A 12,846-nucleotide genomic window follows, 5' to 3' on the forward strand; every position below is an offset into this window, starting at 1 on the left:
AAACTTCCAGAAGATAGACTAAGAACATGATTATTTCACAAAGACTATCTGCCCTGAAATTCACCGGTAACAAACGCGTGAGTAGACTGCTGCTCTCTTTCCGTTCCCAGCCTTCGCTCCAAAGCCCCTCGTCTGTCATGAAAGAAGCAAAAAATCCTAAGAGGTCAGCACTTGCTCTAGATTCCATAAAAAGGCAGAGCAAGTCATCATGCCTGGGTGGACTTCTCTTTAAATCACTCTTTAAGCTTAATACACAGCAAATTGTCTTTGCTCTGCAATAGTGGCACACTGCTGTTTCAATCTGTCTTCCTAATTTGGGTAGCTGACAAGCTATCATTTTATGAGTTAGCCTTCGCAAGATTTATTTCCTTCTGGACACTGTGCCTGAGATTAAGAGAAACAGTGTGGTCAGAGGTTACACGGACAATCTAAACTTCATTCGGGTATAAATAATGTAGGGATTTGGGGTTAGCCAATGACCCAGTTCCTGACCCCATTTATGTAAGAATATGATTCTTTATTAAAACAACTATGGTGGCAGTGTTATTCATCACTGTTTCAGGGTCCTTTCCTTTCAGCACAAGGTAGGAGGGACTCCCTCCCCATGCTCTCTTCAAAGTAGACGTGGCCATGTGACTTCTTTGAGTCAATGAAATGTCAGCAGAAATATTTGTGTTGGTTCCAGATGAAAGCTTCAGGAGCCATTCCTCAGTTTGCCACATCATCTTCCTTTACCAATGTGACTGCACATTTTCCAAATGATATAAAGGCTTCGTTAGCTTTGGTCCCAGAATCAGGACATGTGAGACAGAGACTCAAGCTACCTCACGTTAGCCAGTGGTGTTTGTTACTGTGGCAAAACTTTGCTCATCCTAACTTAATATAACTATGATGAACATGTAACTATCTTTAAGTACTATGTTGAAGAAAGTGGTAGCCCATCTTAAGCTCTAAGACGAATCTTGCTTTTAGAGCATTTTAAATGCTAGTAACTGTGCTGCTGCTCCTCACTTCCCTTTAGCTAATCACTCCTACTTCTCTCTTCTTGCTTGCTTTGAGGTTAAGAAACCACTCTATTTCCTTTCTTCACAAGGAACCCACAGAAGCTACTGGGTTAAGGGAGAGAGCTTGGGGCTTATCGGGTTCTCTACCTACCACAGGACCCTTGCTTTCACTCCTTCGACAGCCATCCTCAAGTCTGGATCATGGGACCAGAGGCCAACTCATTGACAATCCTGATGCTGACAGGCAAAGAGTAAGCTATGCTCCTAGAGTAAGTAGCAAACCCAGGGCTAAAACCCAGACTGCTTTTGAGGGCTCACTCCTGGCCCAAGTCCTGCATCCTGCAATGTCCCCGACACCAGTGTGTGCACTGTGTGGAGCCCAGTTCCTGCCTGCTTTCTCTCTCACCTGCAATCAGAAGTTGACATGTCTGCCTCTGTGCAGCTGGTCTGAAGGCTCCTGGGCCTGAGTCTCCTCTGTCCCCTGGCCCTACAGCTGCGTCACCCCAAGGGCCACTTCCTGGATGCCAAATGCCTATACCTTTTGCTTAGAGAGACTCAGAAATGAAACCGGTGACTAGATTCTCTGGCACTTCCACTGAGCCCTCAGAAGTAGGGTGCAGCCGACCACCCAGTTTCTGCTTCACACCTTTTGGGAGCCAGGACTTCCTGCATTCCTGCACCCCCCTCCTTCACAGAACCACAGCGAAGCGTGGAGGCAGATTAAGTTACACCTCTGCTCAAACCGCGAGGGTATCTGTGCCATCAACAGTCTCCGCAAACAAGCTTCAGTACCTCTCCCCATCCTTTCTAATGAGGGCCTAATCACTATGAATGAGTGCTTTATTAAACAGCAGTTTGATGAACTAGCGTCTGAAAGAGACTTCTTTAAGGGATCAACCCCTTTATTTCCCTTTCACATTTTAAAACCCATTTAAATAAAAGAATTTTAAAAACAGACCCATCCAGGAGTCCTGACAGGCAGCAACTCTATCCCACACTTCTCCATGACCAGACGCACAAAGAAACTGAGACCAGACAGAGATACAACACAACCTTTCCTCTATTTTTGGAAGAAGTCAGAGTCCGCAGGCACAAAGGGAAGCTGGCGTGCTGTCGCAGCCAAAGAAGGCAGCCGCATGCCTGCAGTCTCAAAGGCAGGCCGTCTGAAAGGAGTCCGTGCCCCTGATTTCTGGTACCACGGCCTGACCCCCAAGAGGGCGGATGCTGAAGACCACCAGGTGAATGAGCAGCTACGGGCTGCCTGCCGTAAGCTCGGCCCCTCCCCCCTTCCCATCGGAATCAGACCTTACTCAGGAAAGCAGTGTGCCTTGTTTCCCACACTCTGGCTGATGAGAAGGAAACAGAGCCCCCGGGAGCACTTTTCGGGAAGCCTATCAGGGGGACTGATGAGGCAGACACACACCTCTTTCATCCCTTAGGCTTCCCTTCTTCTTGCCCAAACCACAGACATGGTGGATGGAGTTGTGGGGGCCAGGATGGAACCTCACAGACGACGCTGACCTCTAAGGGCGAGGCCCAGGAGGAGCCCGAGTCTCCAATGGCATTGAGGGGTTGCCATGCCACACCAGACTGCCTACCTCCCTACTTCTGTAGGACAGAAAAATGGACCCTTAGCTTGTCTAAATTACTGTCACCCAACATACCCAAATACTATGCCTGTCCAACCTACCATCTGAACAGGGTCATCCCACAAGCAGGCCTGGGGAGTTTCTCTTGTCTATGGAAAGTCAATGACTGAGAGAAATAAAAAAATCATTGGGAGGATTCATTAGACTAAGAATGTACTTTGGCCAAACATATTTGGTACATTTGGGGTGACGATGGGGAACATATCTCCTGTTGCTCTTAAAATATGAAACAAGCACAAACTGCTCCTCAGCTAATACAATAATTGTCTCGATATTTTAATTATATATTATATTTGGGGGAGATGGGAGGGAAAAGAAGAAAAAATTAGAAGGGAGCCCAAATGTCCTTAAAGGATGAATGGATAAAGACAATGTGGTATATCCATACAGCGGAAGAAGGCAATCTTGTCACAGGCTACACAGGGTTAAACCTTGAGGACATTACACCATCTGAAAAAAGCCAGACACAAAAGGCCCAATGCTGTATGATTCCACCCATGTGGGTACCTAAACTAGTCAAAATCAGAGAAACAGAAAGTAAAAATAAATGGTTGCCAAGGGCTGGGAGGAGGGGATTAATGTTTAATGGGTTCAAGGTTTCAATTTTGCAAGATGGAAAATGTTCTGGAGAACTCCTGCAAATAAAGTGAATATATTATACTTAACACTGCTGAGCTGTACTCTTAAAATGTTTGAGAGGGTAAACTTAGTGCTATGTGATTGTAACCACACTTAGAAATAATATAAAACATTTTAAAGATGGGCAAGCATAGGAGGGAAGAGGAGAGTGGAGATGTCACCCGCTGAGGAGGGGACAGAGAATGGGAGGCTCTCTGAGGTGTGGGTACGCAAGTCTGGTCACACTGGATGACTCGCTCGGACTTAGAGACTATAAAAGCCCATGTCAGAGTCCTTTTTAACACTGTGTCTGTTAGAGACATTCAGCTGCTTCCTCGTCTCAGTTCAAAAAGGACTGTGGAGTAAGTATGCTCTCCATGGATAAGGATTGCAAGTGTTCTCATACTAGTACCCCGGACGGCTCAGAAAAAATCTTGTAAATCAACCAATAAATAGCACCAATTAAGTCAAAGGCCACCAAAGGCAGGTGCCTCCTACATCCTGCTTCAGAGAGCTGCCAAAGAAGGTGCACGTGCACAGCACGGCCCAGCGCTGTAGCCGTTTGCCATGGGTGGCTACTAAAATTTAACTTTAAATGAACTAAAATGAACAACTATTAACATTAGTTCCTCAAAGCACTAGTCACATTTCATGTGCTTGACACACTGGATGGCACCGGCATTTCCACCACTGCAGCAAGTTCTGCTGCACACACTGGGACGGACTCCGCTCCCTACACTGTCCTGTGATGAAAAGAGGCCTTCCTTGGGGAGTACTAGTGATGACATTCAACTGCCCTCTGCCTCGGTTTTCTCATCTGTAAAGCGGGGTTGGTATTAACCCTAACATGCAAGGTTGTTACATGAAGTAAACAAGATCGCACATGTAAAGCACGCACGTCTGGCACACAAGCAGGGCTCGCTGAGTGCTGCTGCAACGTGGGGGAAGGAAGGGGAGGAGGCTGCACCCGGAGCACCCGTGCACACGAACACAGGGGCACCTGTCACTCCTCACAGAAGGAGACCAGGAAGCACTCCTCTCCCCACTACCATCCACCATCCCCACCCCTGGAAAGGGGAGAAGATTCTGATTAAACAACTGAAGTGGGTTGTACTTCAAGGTGGCCGACCAGGTCACAGGCACTGTGAGCAGGTACAGGGTGGTCTGGAATCCCTTCTCCCACCCACCTATCAGGAGTCCACCTACAGGGAGCATGGGAGTGGGGACCATGTGTGGGAGCCCACGTGGGTGGGTGCAGCCCAGAGCAGGCTGTTCAACGAGGCAAGTGAGGGACCCACAGAAGGAGACCACTGCCCGAGCCAGCAGAAACCCCTCCCCTCTGTCACGGCCCTTCACTACAGTGACTACAGTGAGACACTAATAGAAGCAGAAACCCAGACCCCAGCTAGCACCTGGGGGTGGTTCATTTCTCTCAAAAGGCATGTTTACATGTAATGACTGTCTGCATCTTGCATGTGTTATATGGCTATGCACGTGCATATATATGTGTGTGGGCATATACAGATGTGTGTATTCGTCTGGACATAAACATGTTTATGTGTATATATACACATATACCTGTGTGTATGTATGTGTACAGACATGCATGTAGACATCTACATGTGTATTTGTGGATATGCATGCACATGTGTGTATTTTTATGTGGACATGTAGATGTGTATATGTGTGCACACATATATATGTGTTTACATGTGTGGCAATGTGTATATTGGGTGTGTAGCAGACACACATATATTTATGTGTGCAGCATACTGTCAAGTGACTCCAAAATCCTTTATTCGTTTCAGATTGTTCGTTAAAGGTTATTAGACTATCTCTCTTCATTTCTTTTTCAGGCCTGCCTGCTTTATTTGTTTTCTCCCCTCAACTCTGGGTTCATCCTTGGGTTTTGTAATGCTGCCCAGTGAGTTGCTCTGAAAAAAAGAATATGACCCACTTTGTTTCGTATCCTCCTAGGATGCTGCAGAGAGCGTACTGACAGGCCAAGAGACCTGCTGTGCAGATAAGACATCAGCCACCAGGAGATTCTGTGACCAAGATATGAAACCAGACAGATCACCTACCCACTGCACTTAGCTTTCAAAAGGGAGCGGAGAGATAAGCGGATGTGTGATGAGCTAACTACCAGTTACCACATTGGGCTCTTCCTCATGATTCTGATCCTTAAAATTAAAAAAATTATGCACCCCTGGTGGGCGTGCCGGGTGGATCCCGATCGGGCGCATGCGGGAGTCTGTCTGACTGTCTCTCCCCGTTTCCAGCTTCAGAAAAATACAGAAAACTAAAAATAAAAAATAAAAAATTAAAAAAATTATGGCTGGGTCACTGAAAAGAGGAAGACACTCAGGATTGCTAACTGACTTATTCAAGAGACACACCTACCTAAATAAAAACTCAACACATTTTTCTTTTAATAGATTACCTCTCAGTGAGTAATGTTTTAAGTGATAAGGGGTCAATGTATGAAAGATAAGAAAATAAAATAAAATCTAAGGACTTTGTCTCCCAAATCATTTGTCTGTTAAGAGCTACAAACATTTATTTTATTTAATTTATTTTTTTTTTCATTTTTCCGAAGCTGGAAACGGGGAGGCAGTCAGACAGACTCCCGCATGCGCCCGACCGGGATCCACCCGGCATGCCCACCAGGGGGCGACGTCCTGCCCCTCTGGGGCGTCGCTCTGTTGCATCCAGAGCCATTCCAGCGCCTGAGGCAGAGGCCACAGAGCCATCCCCAGCGCCCCGGCCATCTTCGCTCCAATGGAGCCTCAGCAGCGGGAGGGGAAGAGAGAGACAGAGAGGAAGGAGAGGGGGAGGGGTGGAGAAGCAGATGGGCGCTTCTCCTGTGTGCCCTGGCCGGGAATCGAACCCTGGACTCCTGCACAGCAGGCCGACGCTCTACCGCTGAGCCAACTGGCCAGGGCCAAGAGCTACAAATACTTAAAAAAAATTTTTTAATTCATTGATTTTAGAGTGAGAGGAAGGGGGAAAGAGTAACAGACAGACAGAGGCAGAAACATTGATCTGTTCCTGTATGCGCCCTGGCTGGGGATCGAATCAGCAATCTCTGTGCACCTGGACTACGCTCTAACCAACCGAGGTATCAGGCCAGAGCTTGAACATTTAATGTTACTTTAAATTTAAACTTCAATATTTAATCTTCATGGTTTTAGAGCTCACAAAAAAGGATTCTTTGAGTTACAGAAAAATTTTTTGTCATTTTCTTCATGAGATGAATGTTCTGGACTCAGAAAGAGAAGGACGGTGACCAGATGTGAATGGGGAGCTGGATGGGAGGACAAGGGGCATGGATTCTCGCCTGGCTCAGCCGTGGTGGCAAAGGCAGAGCTTGGGTTTCTGGCTCTTCAGAGGGTCCTATGTGTGTCTCAGAAGACTGCCTGGTGGAGGTGGGGCTCCCAGACCAAAGAGGGTTTGAAAATCACTGGCCTCACAAAGCCCGACACTGACCTAGAGAAGCCCACTGCTGAGGGAGGTGCCGCCCCTCCCTGCGTGGAAGCCACAGGCACAGGGGGGCAGAAACAGGCCTTCACCTTCCTCTTTCCTGCCCCTTAGGAGATGTGGGCACCTGGAGGCCAGAGGGGGAAAGCTAAAGATCACCCTTCCGCCTCCTCGACCAGGCTCAGAGAAGCTCTTTGCACCCTGCCCCGCACTGCGTTGGCTCGACTGACAGCAGCTCAGAAGGAGGCTCGCAGGCCTCCGTGACTTAACCCCATTCCAGCCAGGCAGGGGCAAGTTATTTCCACCTTGGTCCCTCATTGAGAGCAAGGGCAAGGAGAAAGCAATTCTGCCACCTCCTTAAGTAAAAACTTGAGAAGGCAATTCGTCCTCCTGGGGTGATGGGCTGATGGAGCCACACAGGCCTGGGTTGGAAAACTCGAGCCATGTTCTAAGCACCCTGGCCTTGGGCACATGGCTTCACCTCTCAGAGACCAAAGCTCCCCTCCCTGAAAGGTGTTTGAGCCCGATTCACAGGGTTTGGGCATGAGAGCACCATAGCCTCACCTCCCGCCAACCATCTTTACCCCAAAAGACAAGAGCACCATAAGGTCAGAAAGTCACACTATTCTGTCCACTGCTGCACACCTAGGAGCCAGAATACTGACCAGCATATGAGAGCTTTTCCATCAATATATGGTGATGAAATCAATGAGACAGAGGGCAAACTGAAGACCACCGGGAGTAGAATGAGAGGTTCCATACAAGGTGGGTATGAAGCCCACACATGGGCACTTTACCCAGCCCTGCTACCCTCAACAGGGGAAGCTTGGGCAAGGAATGTCACCTCTCTGTGCCTGTTTCCTCACCCATAAAATGAACGTAACACTTGGGTTTACTGCAAGGGCTGTTGTAAGGATTAAATGATACATGAAAAAGCATGTAGCGCCATGTCCAGCTCACACATGCTCAGTCACATAAATTATGGTTAATAAAATGTCCACCTCAAATTGATTGCCTTCTCCTGTTTTGGGTCCTGCATCACTGATGAGTCCCAGTGACAAACATTAAAATGCAAAAAATACTTCTCATTTGCTGCTCAGCAGTAATTATGATGACCACATTCACTCTTGCTTTTTCCTTTATAGTATCTAATTTTCTCATTTGTCTTTTGAAGAATAAAACATGATCTCCCACAGTGGCGGCATGTGGCCACCTCCATTCCTTTAAATAACAATTTTCCCAAGCATTGTTCAATCACATTGATAGGGAGTCTTTTCGCCAGTAATTTCTTGATAGTGTGTTCTTGCATGATTACATATTTGTGCTTAAACAAATAAGTTTTAAGGTTCTTCTAGTGCTTAGTTTTTTAAATTTGGGGTTTAGAATTTTAAGAATTTGCTCCTTTTTTGTTTGTTTACTAATATTTCCCCGGGGAAGAGTACCAGGTGACCCAGGGTCATCTTCGCCCTGTGTCTGTGAGAGAGAAAATGGAGGACAATGGGAAAGACAGATACATTGCTTTAAAAGGTTAAGATCAGGCTCAGTTCTGACCTAATTGCTTCCTGATTTAACGTCTGCTTAAGAACGCGCTGTATTACAGGCAGCTCTAGTGGGATAGCAAGATCAGGAACTGGGTCTTCTGCGAACATGAGGTTCAGAAATAAGGAACTAACTTTGCTGAGAAAAAGGGATGTTATGTAAGCCCCGACGTCCTAAAGTCATAATGGAGAGAGAGGCTGCCCTGAGCACACAGCTCCTCCCCACTTGCTCTGCTGCCAGCTCTGAGAGGCCGGCCCGTGGCTTCTCCTGGCTCCCGGTATGTCGCTGGCTAGGCTGAACCATACAGAGCCATCACTACAACCCCACCGCAGGTTGTGTGTGGGCAGAGGACTTGTCACCAGCTGGGTTTCTCTATAAGGACCTCTTGGAAAATCCGCTGAAGCCAAGAGCAGAGGCCCCGTGCTCTCAGATGGCCAGCGGAGGTGGCCTAGGAAGTCGGGAGGAGGGGGATGGCTGCTCCCCCAGAGAAACTCCCCAGCAGGCCCAGAACAGCTGCTGGGTCCGGGGTGCCATGGAGATCAGAGGTCTCCCTGGAGGCCCGGCTCCCACTACAGGACCACGTGGAGCTTTCTTGACAAGGGAGCTAAGTGAGCACCCCTAAATCCCATGGCAGTGGGGGGGGGCTTTGTGTACAGAGTGGGTAGGCTGGACCCCATCTTCCCACTGAATTGGAGGGAGCATGCCAGGTCAGTCACCGTCTAGAGGAAAAGGGTTTTTTCCTTTAAACTGAATTTTCCCGATGAAGGGAAGATGACATTGTTTTTGATATTACATTTTATTTGTACTGCTTCTTCTAGTATTTCGCAATTATTTAAATTAATGATTTCTAGTAAGCTAAAAAACACCTTGAGCAGAAGATGAGGATAATGATAATTTAAAAAATGATAGCAGCAAGAGCCCCTGAAAGCACCAGTGTAAATACATTCAAGAATAACCTCCTTTGACTTTCTGTACTTGTTGAAAAGATGACTGATAGCAAAACCAAGTGGAAATTTTTAATGAATCAGTAGCTCTTTATGAACTAAGCTACTTAGAGGAATATAAAAATTCTACTTTTTACCTCTTGGGATAGGCTTTCTGGCCTGGGGTCTGTGAGTCGGCTGAGACTGTGGCTATGCCACTGCCTATTTGAGAGCATTTTTTTTCTTTTGTTTTGAAAAATGTTTTAAAAATTGTATTTATGAAGAAGGGGGAGAGAGAAACATTGATTTGCTGTTCCACTTACTTATGCATTCATTGGTTGATTCTTGTACGTTCCCTGACCAGGGCTCAAACCCACAATCTTGACTTATTGGAATGACGCTCTAACCAACTGACCATCCCGCTAGGGCTGAGGGCATTTTTGTGAGAAGGAGCTATATAGCTCTCAACTATTCTCAAAGAGGCTGCTCCCTAATATGTTAAGTTTAGAGTTCCCTTAACTTACAGCAGTGTTTCCTAATCTAGTTCCTTCTATCCCATTGTCAGAGCTCTGTGAAGGCACATTAGCGGTATGTTCCTGTCCCCTTTTGCCCAGACCACATGTTACATCTTCTTTCTTCCTCTTCCTCTCCTCATCACCCTTATCTTGGGAATATATATATATTTTTTTGTATTTTTCTGAAGCTGGAAACGGGGAGAGACAGACAGACTCCCGCATGTGCCCGACCGGGATCCACCCGGCACGCCCACCAGGGGCGAAGCTCTGCCCACCAGGGGGCGATGCTCTGCCCCTCCGGGGGGTCGCTCTGTTGCAACCAGAGCCACTCTAGTGCCTGGGGCAGAGGCCAAGGAGCCATCCCCAGCTTCCGGGCCATCTTTGCTCCAATGGAGCCTTGGCTGCGGGAGGGGAAGAGAGAGACAGAGAAGAAGGAGAGGAGGAGGGGTGGAGAAGCAGATGGGCGCTTCTCCTGTGTGCCCTGGCCGGGAATCAAACCCGGGACCTCTGCACGCCAGGCCGACGCTCTACCACTGAGCCAACCGGCCAGGGCCGGGAATATATTTTTAAAAAAAATAAATATTGAGTTCTGGCTGATAGGTTGGTGGGTTAGAGCACTGTCCCAATACACACAGAGGTTGCTGGCTTGATCCCCAGTCAGGGCACATACAGGAACAGATTGATGTTCCTGTCTCTCTCTCTCTCTAAAATCAATAAATTTAAAAAGGATGCACAAATGGATAATCTGATGTGTAGTAATTACTGAGGTACAAGTGGATGTATTCCCTATCGCCCAACCTCACCCTATGTCACAGAGAAAATACAAGGAAAAGGATATGAAGAGTCTGATGAACAGTGTTTTGCTTGGTTGCCTGCCTAGTTGGCTGGCTGGAACTTAATGTCAAGGACAAAATAAGTCTTCCCCAATGTCTTAAATTCAGAGACAGAGAGTAGAATGTTGGTTACCAGGGGCTGCGAGGGGGTTGGGAATGTGACGTCAGTGTTTTGGGGGTGGAGTTTCCGTTGGGGAAGATGAAATGAAAATGTTCTGGAGCTGGATGGTGGGGATGGTTGCACACTGTGAATGGACTGCATGGCAATGAACCCTACCAAACCGTTAAAGTGGTACATTTGATGGAGTGTACATTTTACCATACTGAAAAAAAGCCATCTCAATTTTTCAGTATTTGGCAAAAAGAGACAGACGTTCCCGGGGTCCGTTACTGCTGGGGTGCTAGAGGAGAAGAGTCTGCTGAGCTGAGAGCTTCATGACCCCTAGCATACGTGCTGCTTTCCAGACAGCGGTGTTCCTGTCACCGCTCAGGTGACACAACCCTGTCCTTCCTCTTCTCTGGGACCGAGGGCAGGGCTGGGAGGGAAACCCTGAGGTTCTGGGCAGAGCTGCTGTGTTCTGGACCGCCTCATCTAACCAAGTCCCCACACTGGGCAGCGCCACCAGCACCGGCCTGTCCTGCCCGCTCCCTGCTGGGTCCCAAAGGAGCGTGTGGGCCCCAGGCAGTGTCACATTTCCCTGACTAGCAGCCTGAAAAGTGAGCCACTCAGCTGGGGGAGCTGGGATGGGAGAGTTACACGGGCCTCCTGGTCATCTCAGAACTTGATCTCGGTTATCACAGACTCTGCGTCCACGAAACCTGGGCTTACTGGCAGCTGAGATTATCCGGGTGCCCTTCTTCGTCTAGATTCCCCTGCCGATCGTGTCCCACAGGGGGATCTGAAACTCTGCATCTGCTCCAGGCTCGCGTGTCTAGCAGCAGGGCTCGCTCGGGGGAAAGGACAGCACCTTGGTGACGCTTATCTTCAAGATCCTCCTTCGGGGTTCTGCGGCTACACCTCTGGTTTTGTTACAGCTCTTCTGTGCGGATGTATCAGGGCCTGAGCTGCCCTGAAAGAGTTTCTGGTGCTGATCGCTTCCCCCTGGTGGGATGCAGGGATGTCCTGCTGGGCCGGCCCCCAAGGATGCTGGGAACCTTGCCCCCCTTTTCCCTGCAGCTCGGGGGATTTCACCTGCTTCCCTGTCCTTCCTCAGCTGCTGACACAGGCCTGAGAACTTGAATAGTCACCCTAGCTCCCCTCTGCGAAGGCTCTCAGCCACTGGGTCTTTTAAGGATTTCAACACTAACTTTACAAGGATACCAACAGAGCTTGGCTTAGCATTTAAATAAAGGGACATGAAAACATTGCCCATGTTAAGGAAGCAGATCTGTGGTTTGTAATTGCTGCCTCTTACTTGGACTCTGTCCCAGCAACACTCCCAGGGAGATGGTAGTTAGGGCTACCTGCCAGCTGGGGTCGTCTGGCCTGGAGAGGAACATGCTTCGACATCAACCCCGAGATCCATCTTCATCCCATATTTTTGGTCTTTCGACTTACTGAATATTGCTGCTTTTGGATGCTGGGACATTTCACCCTTGTTTTTGGTCCCAGGTTCCTGAGATGACCTAGGGCTTCCGATTGTCCTCTGCTTGTCTGGAAATCTCAATGGGGCCTTGCACTAACATTGTGTGGTTCCTGGGGGCCCTGCCTGACTCTCTGCTTGCTTCTAAGGCTTCTCTGGATATCTTCATCCCTCCTCGGGGCCTGTGCTTACTTCACACCTGGGCCAAGAATTCCCACCACCATACCCTGCCCGCTTTGGCCTCTCCAGTCTTTCCCTGGTCCAAAGTGCCCTCCCCTAAATTTCCGCTTTAGATTCAAGAGAGAGCTTTGGGTTCAAGGCTCAATGACCCCTGCCATCCTGGTCTCTAACACAAGTCATCAACCAACACCCCTCGGAAAGAACCTCTGCTTGGTCCTAAAATAAGCACTGCTTCAATCCCAAAGAGACTTGAATGCATTTAAACTCCTTTATGGAAAGGGCAAAGGGGATAACTTTGGCATGCTGCCTGACCCTTCCTGGTACTTCATCTTCCTGACAGTTAACCCTCACTAAATACATATCCCCTCACTAAATACATATCACCTACAGGTCTACCGAGTTTGCTGAACTTTCCTCACTAGTAATTAAGTAGAAATTGACTTTCTCATTATTTTATGGAATGTCTTCTATGTTTTAAAAAGATATTTGTGGCCAAATGTCCATCATTCTATTGGAGCCCTT

The 12,846-nt window shown here is 48.0% G+C and overlaps 1 protein-coding gene and 1 non-coding gene across 6 annotated transcripts in view; both read right to left on the reverse strand.

Annotated features, from left to right (window-relative positions):
• Positions 1 to 12,846, reverse strand: part of DAPK1 (death associated protein kinase 1) — a 192,860-nt gene that overhangs the window by 133,985 nt on the left and 46,029 nt on the right. The gene's annotated exons all lie outside the window — the stretch shown is intronic.
• On the reverse strand, positions 6,141 to 6,216 carry TRNAS-GCU (transfer RNA serine (anticodon GCU)). Its single transcript has one exon. It is a non-coding gene; the product is annotated as a tRNA-Ser (tRNA).

This window comes from Saccopteryx leptura, chromosome 2 (assembly GCF_036850995.1).
Source record: "Saccopteryx leptura isolate mSacLep1 chromosome 2, mSacLep1_pri_phased_curated, whole genome shotgun sequence".
Taxonomy (NCBI): Eukaryota; Metazoa; Chordata; class Mammalia; order Chiroptera; family Emballonuridae; genus Saccopteryx; species Saccopteryx leptura.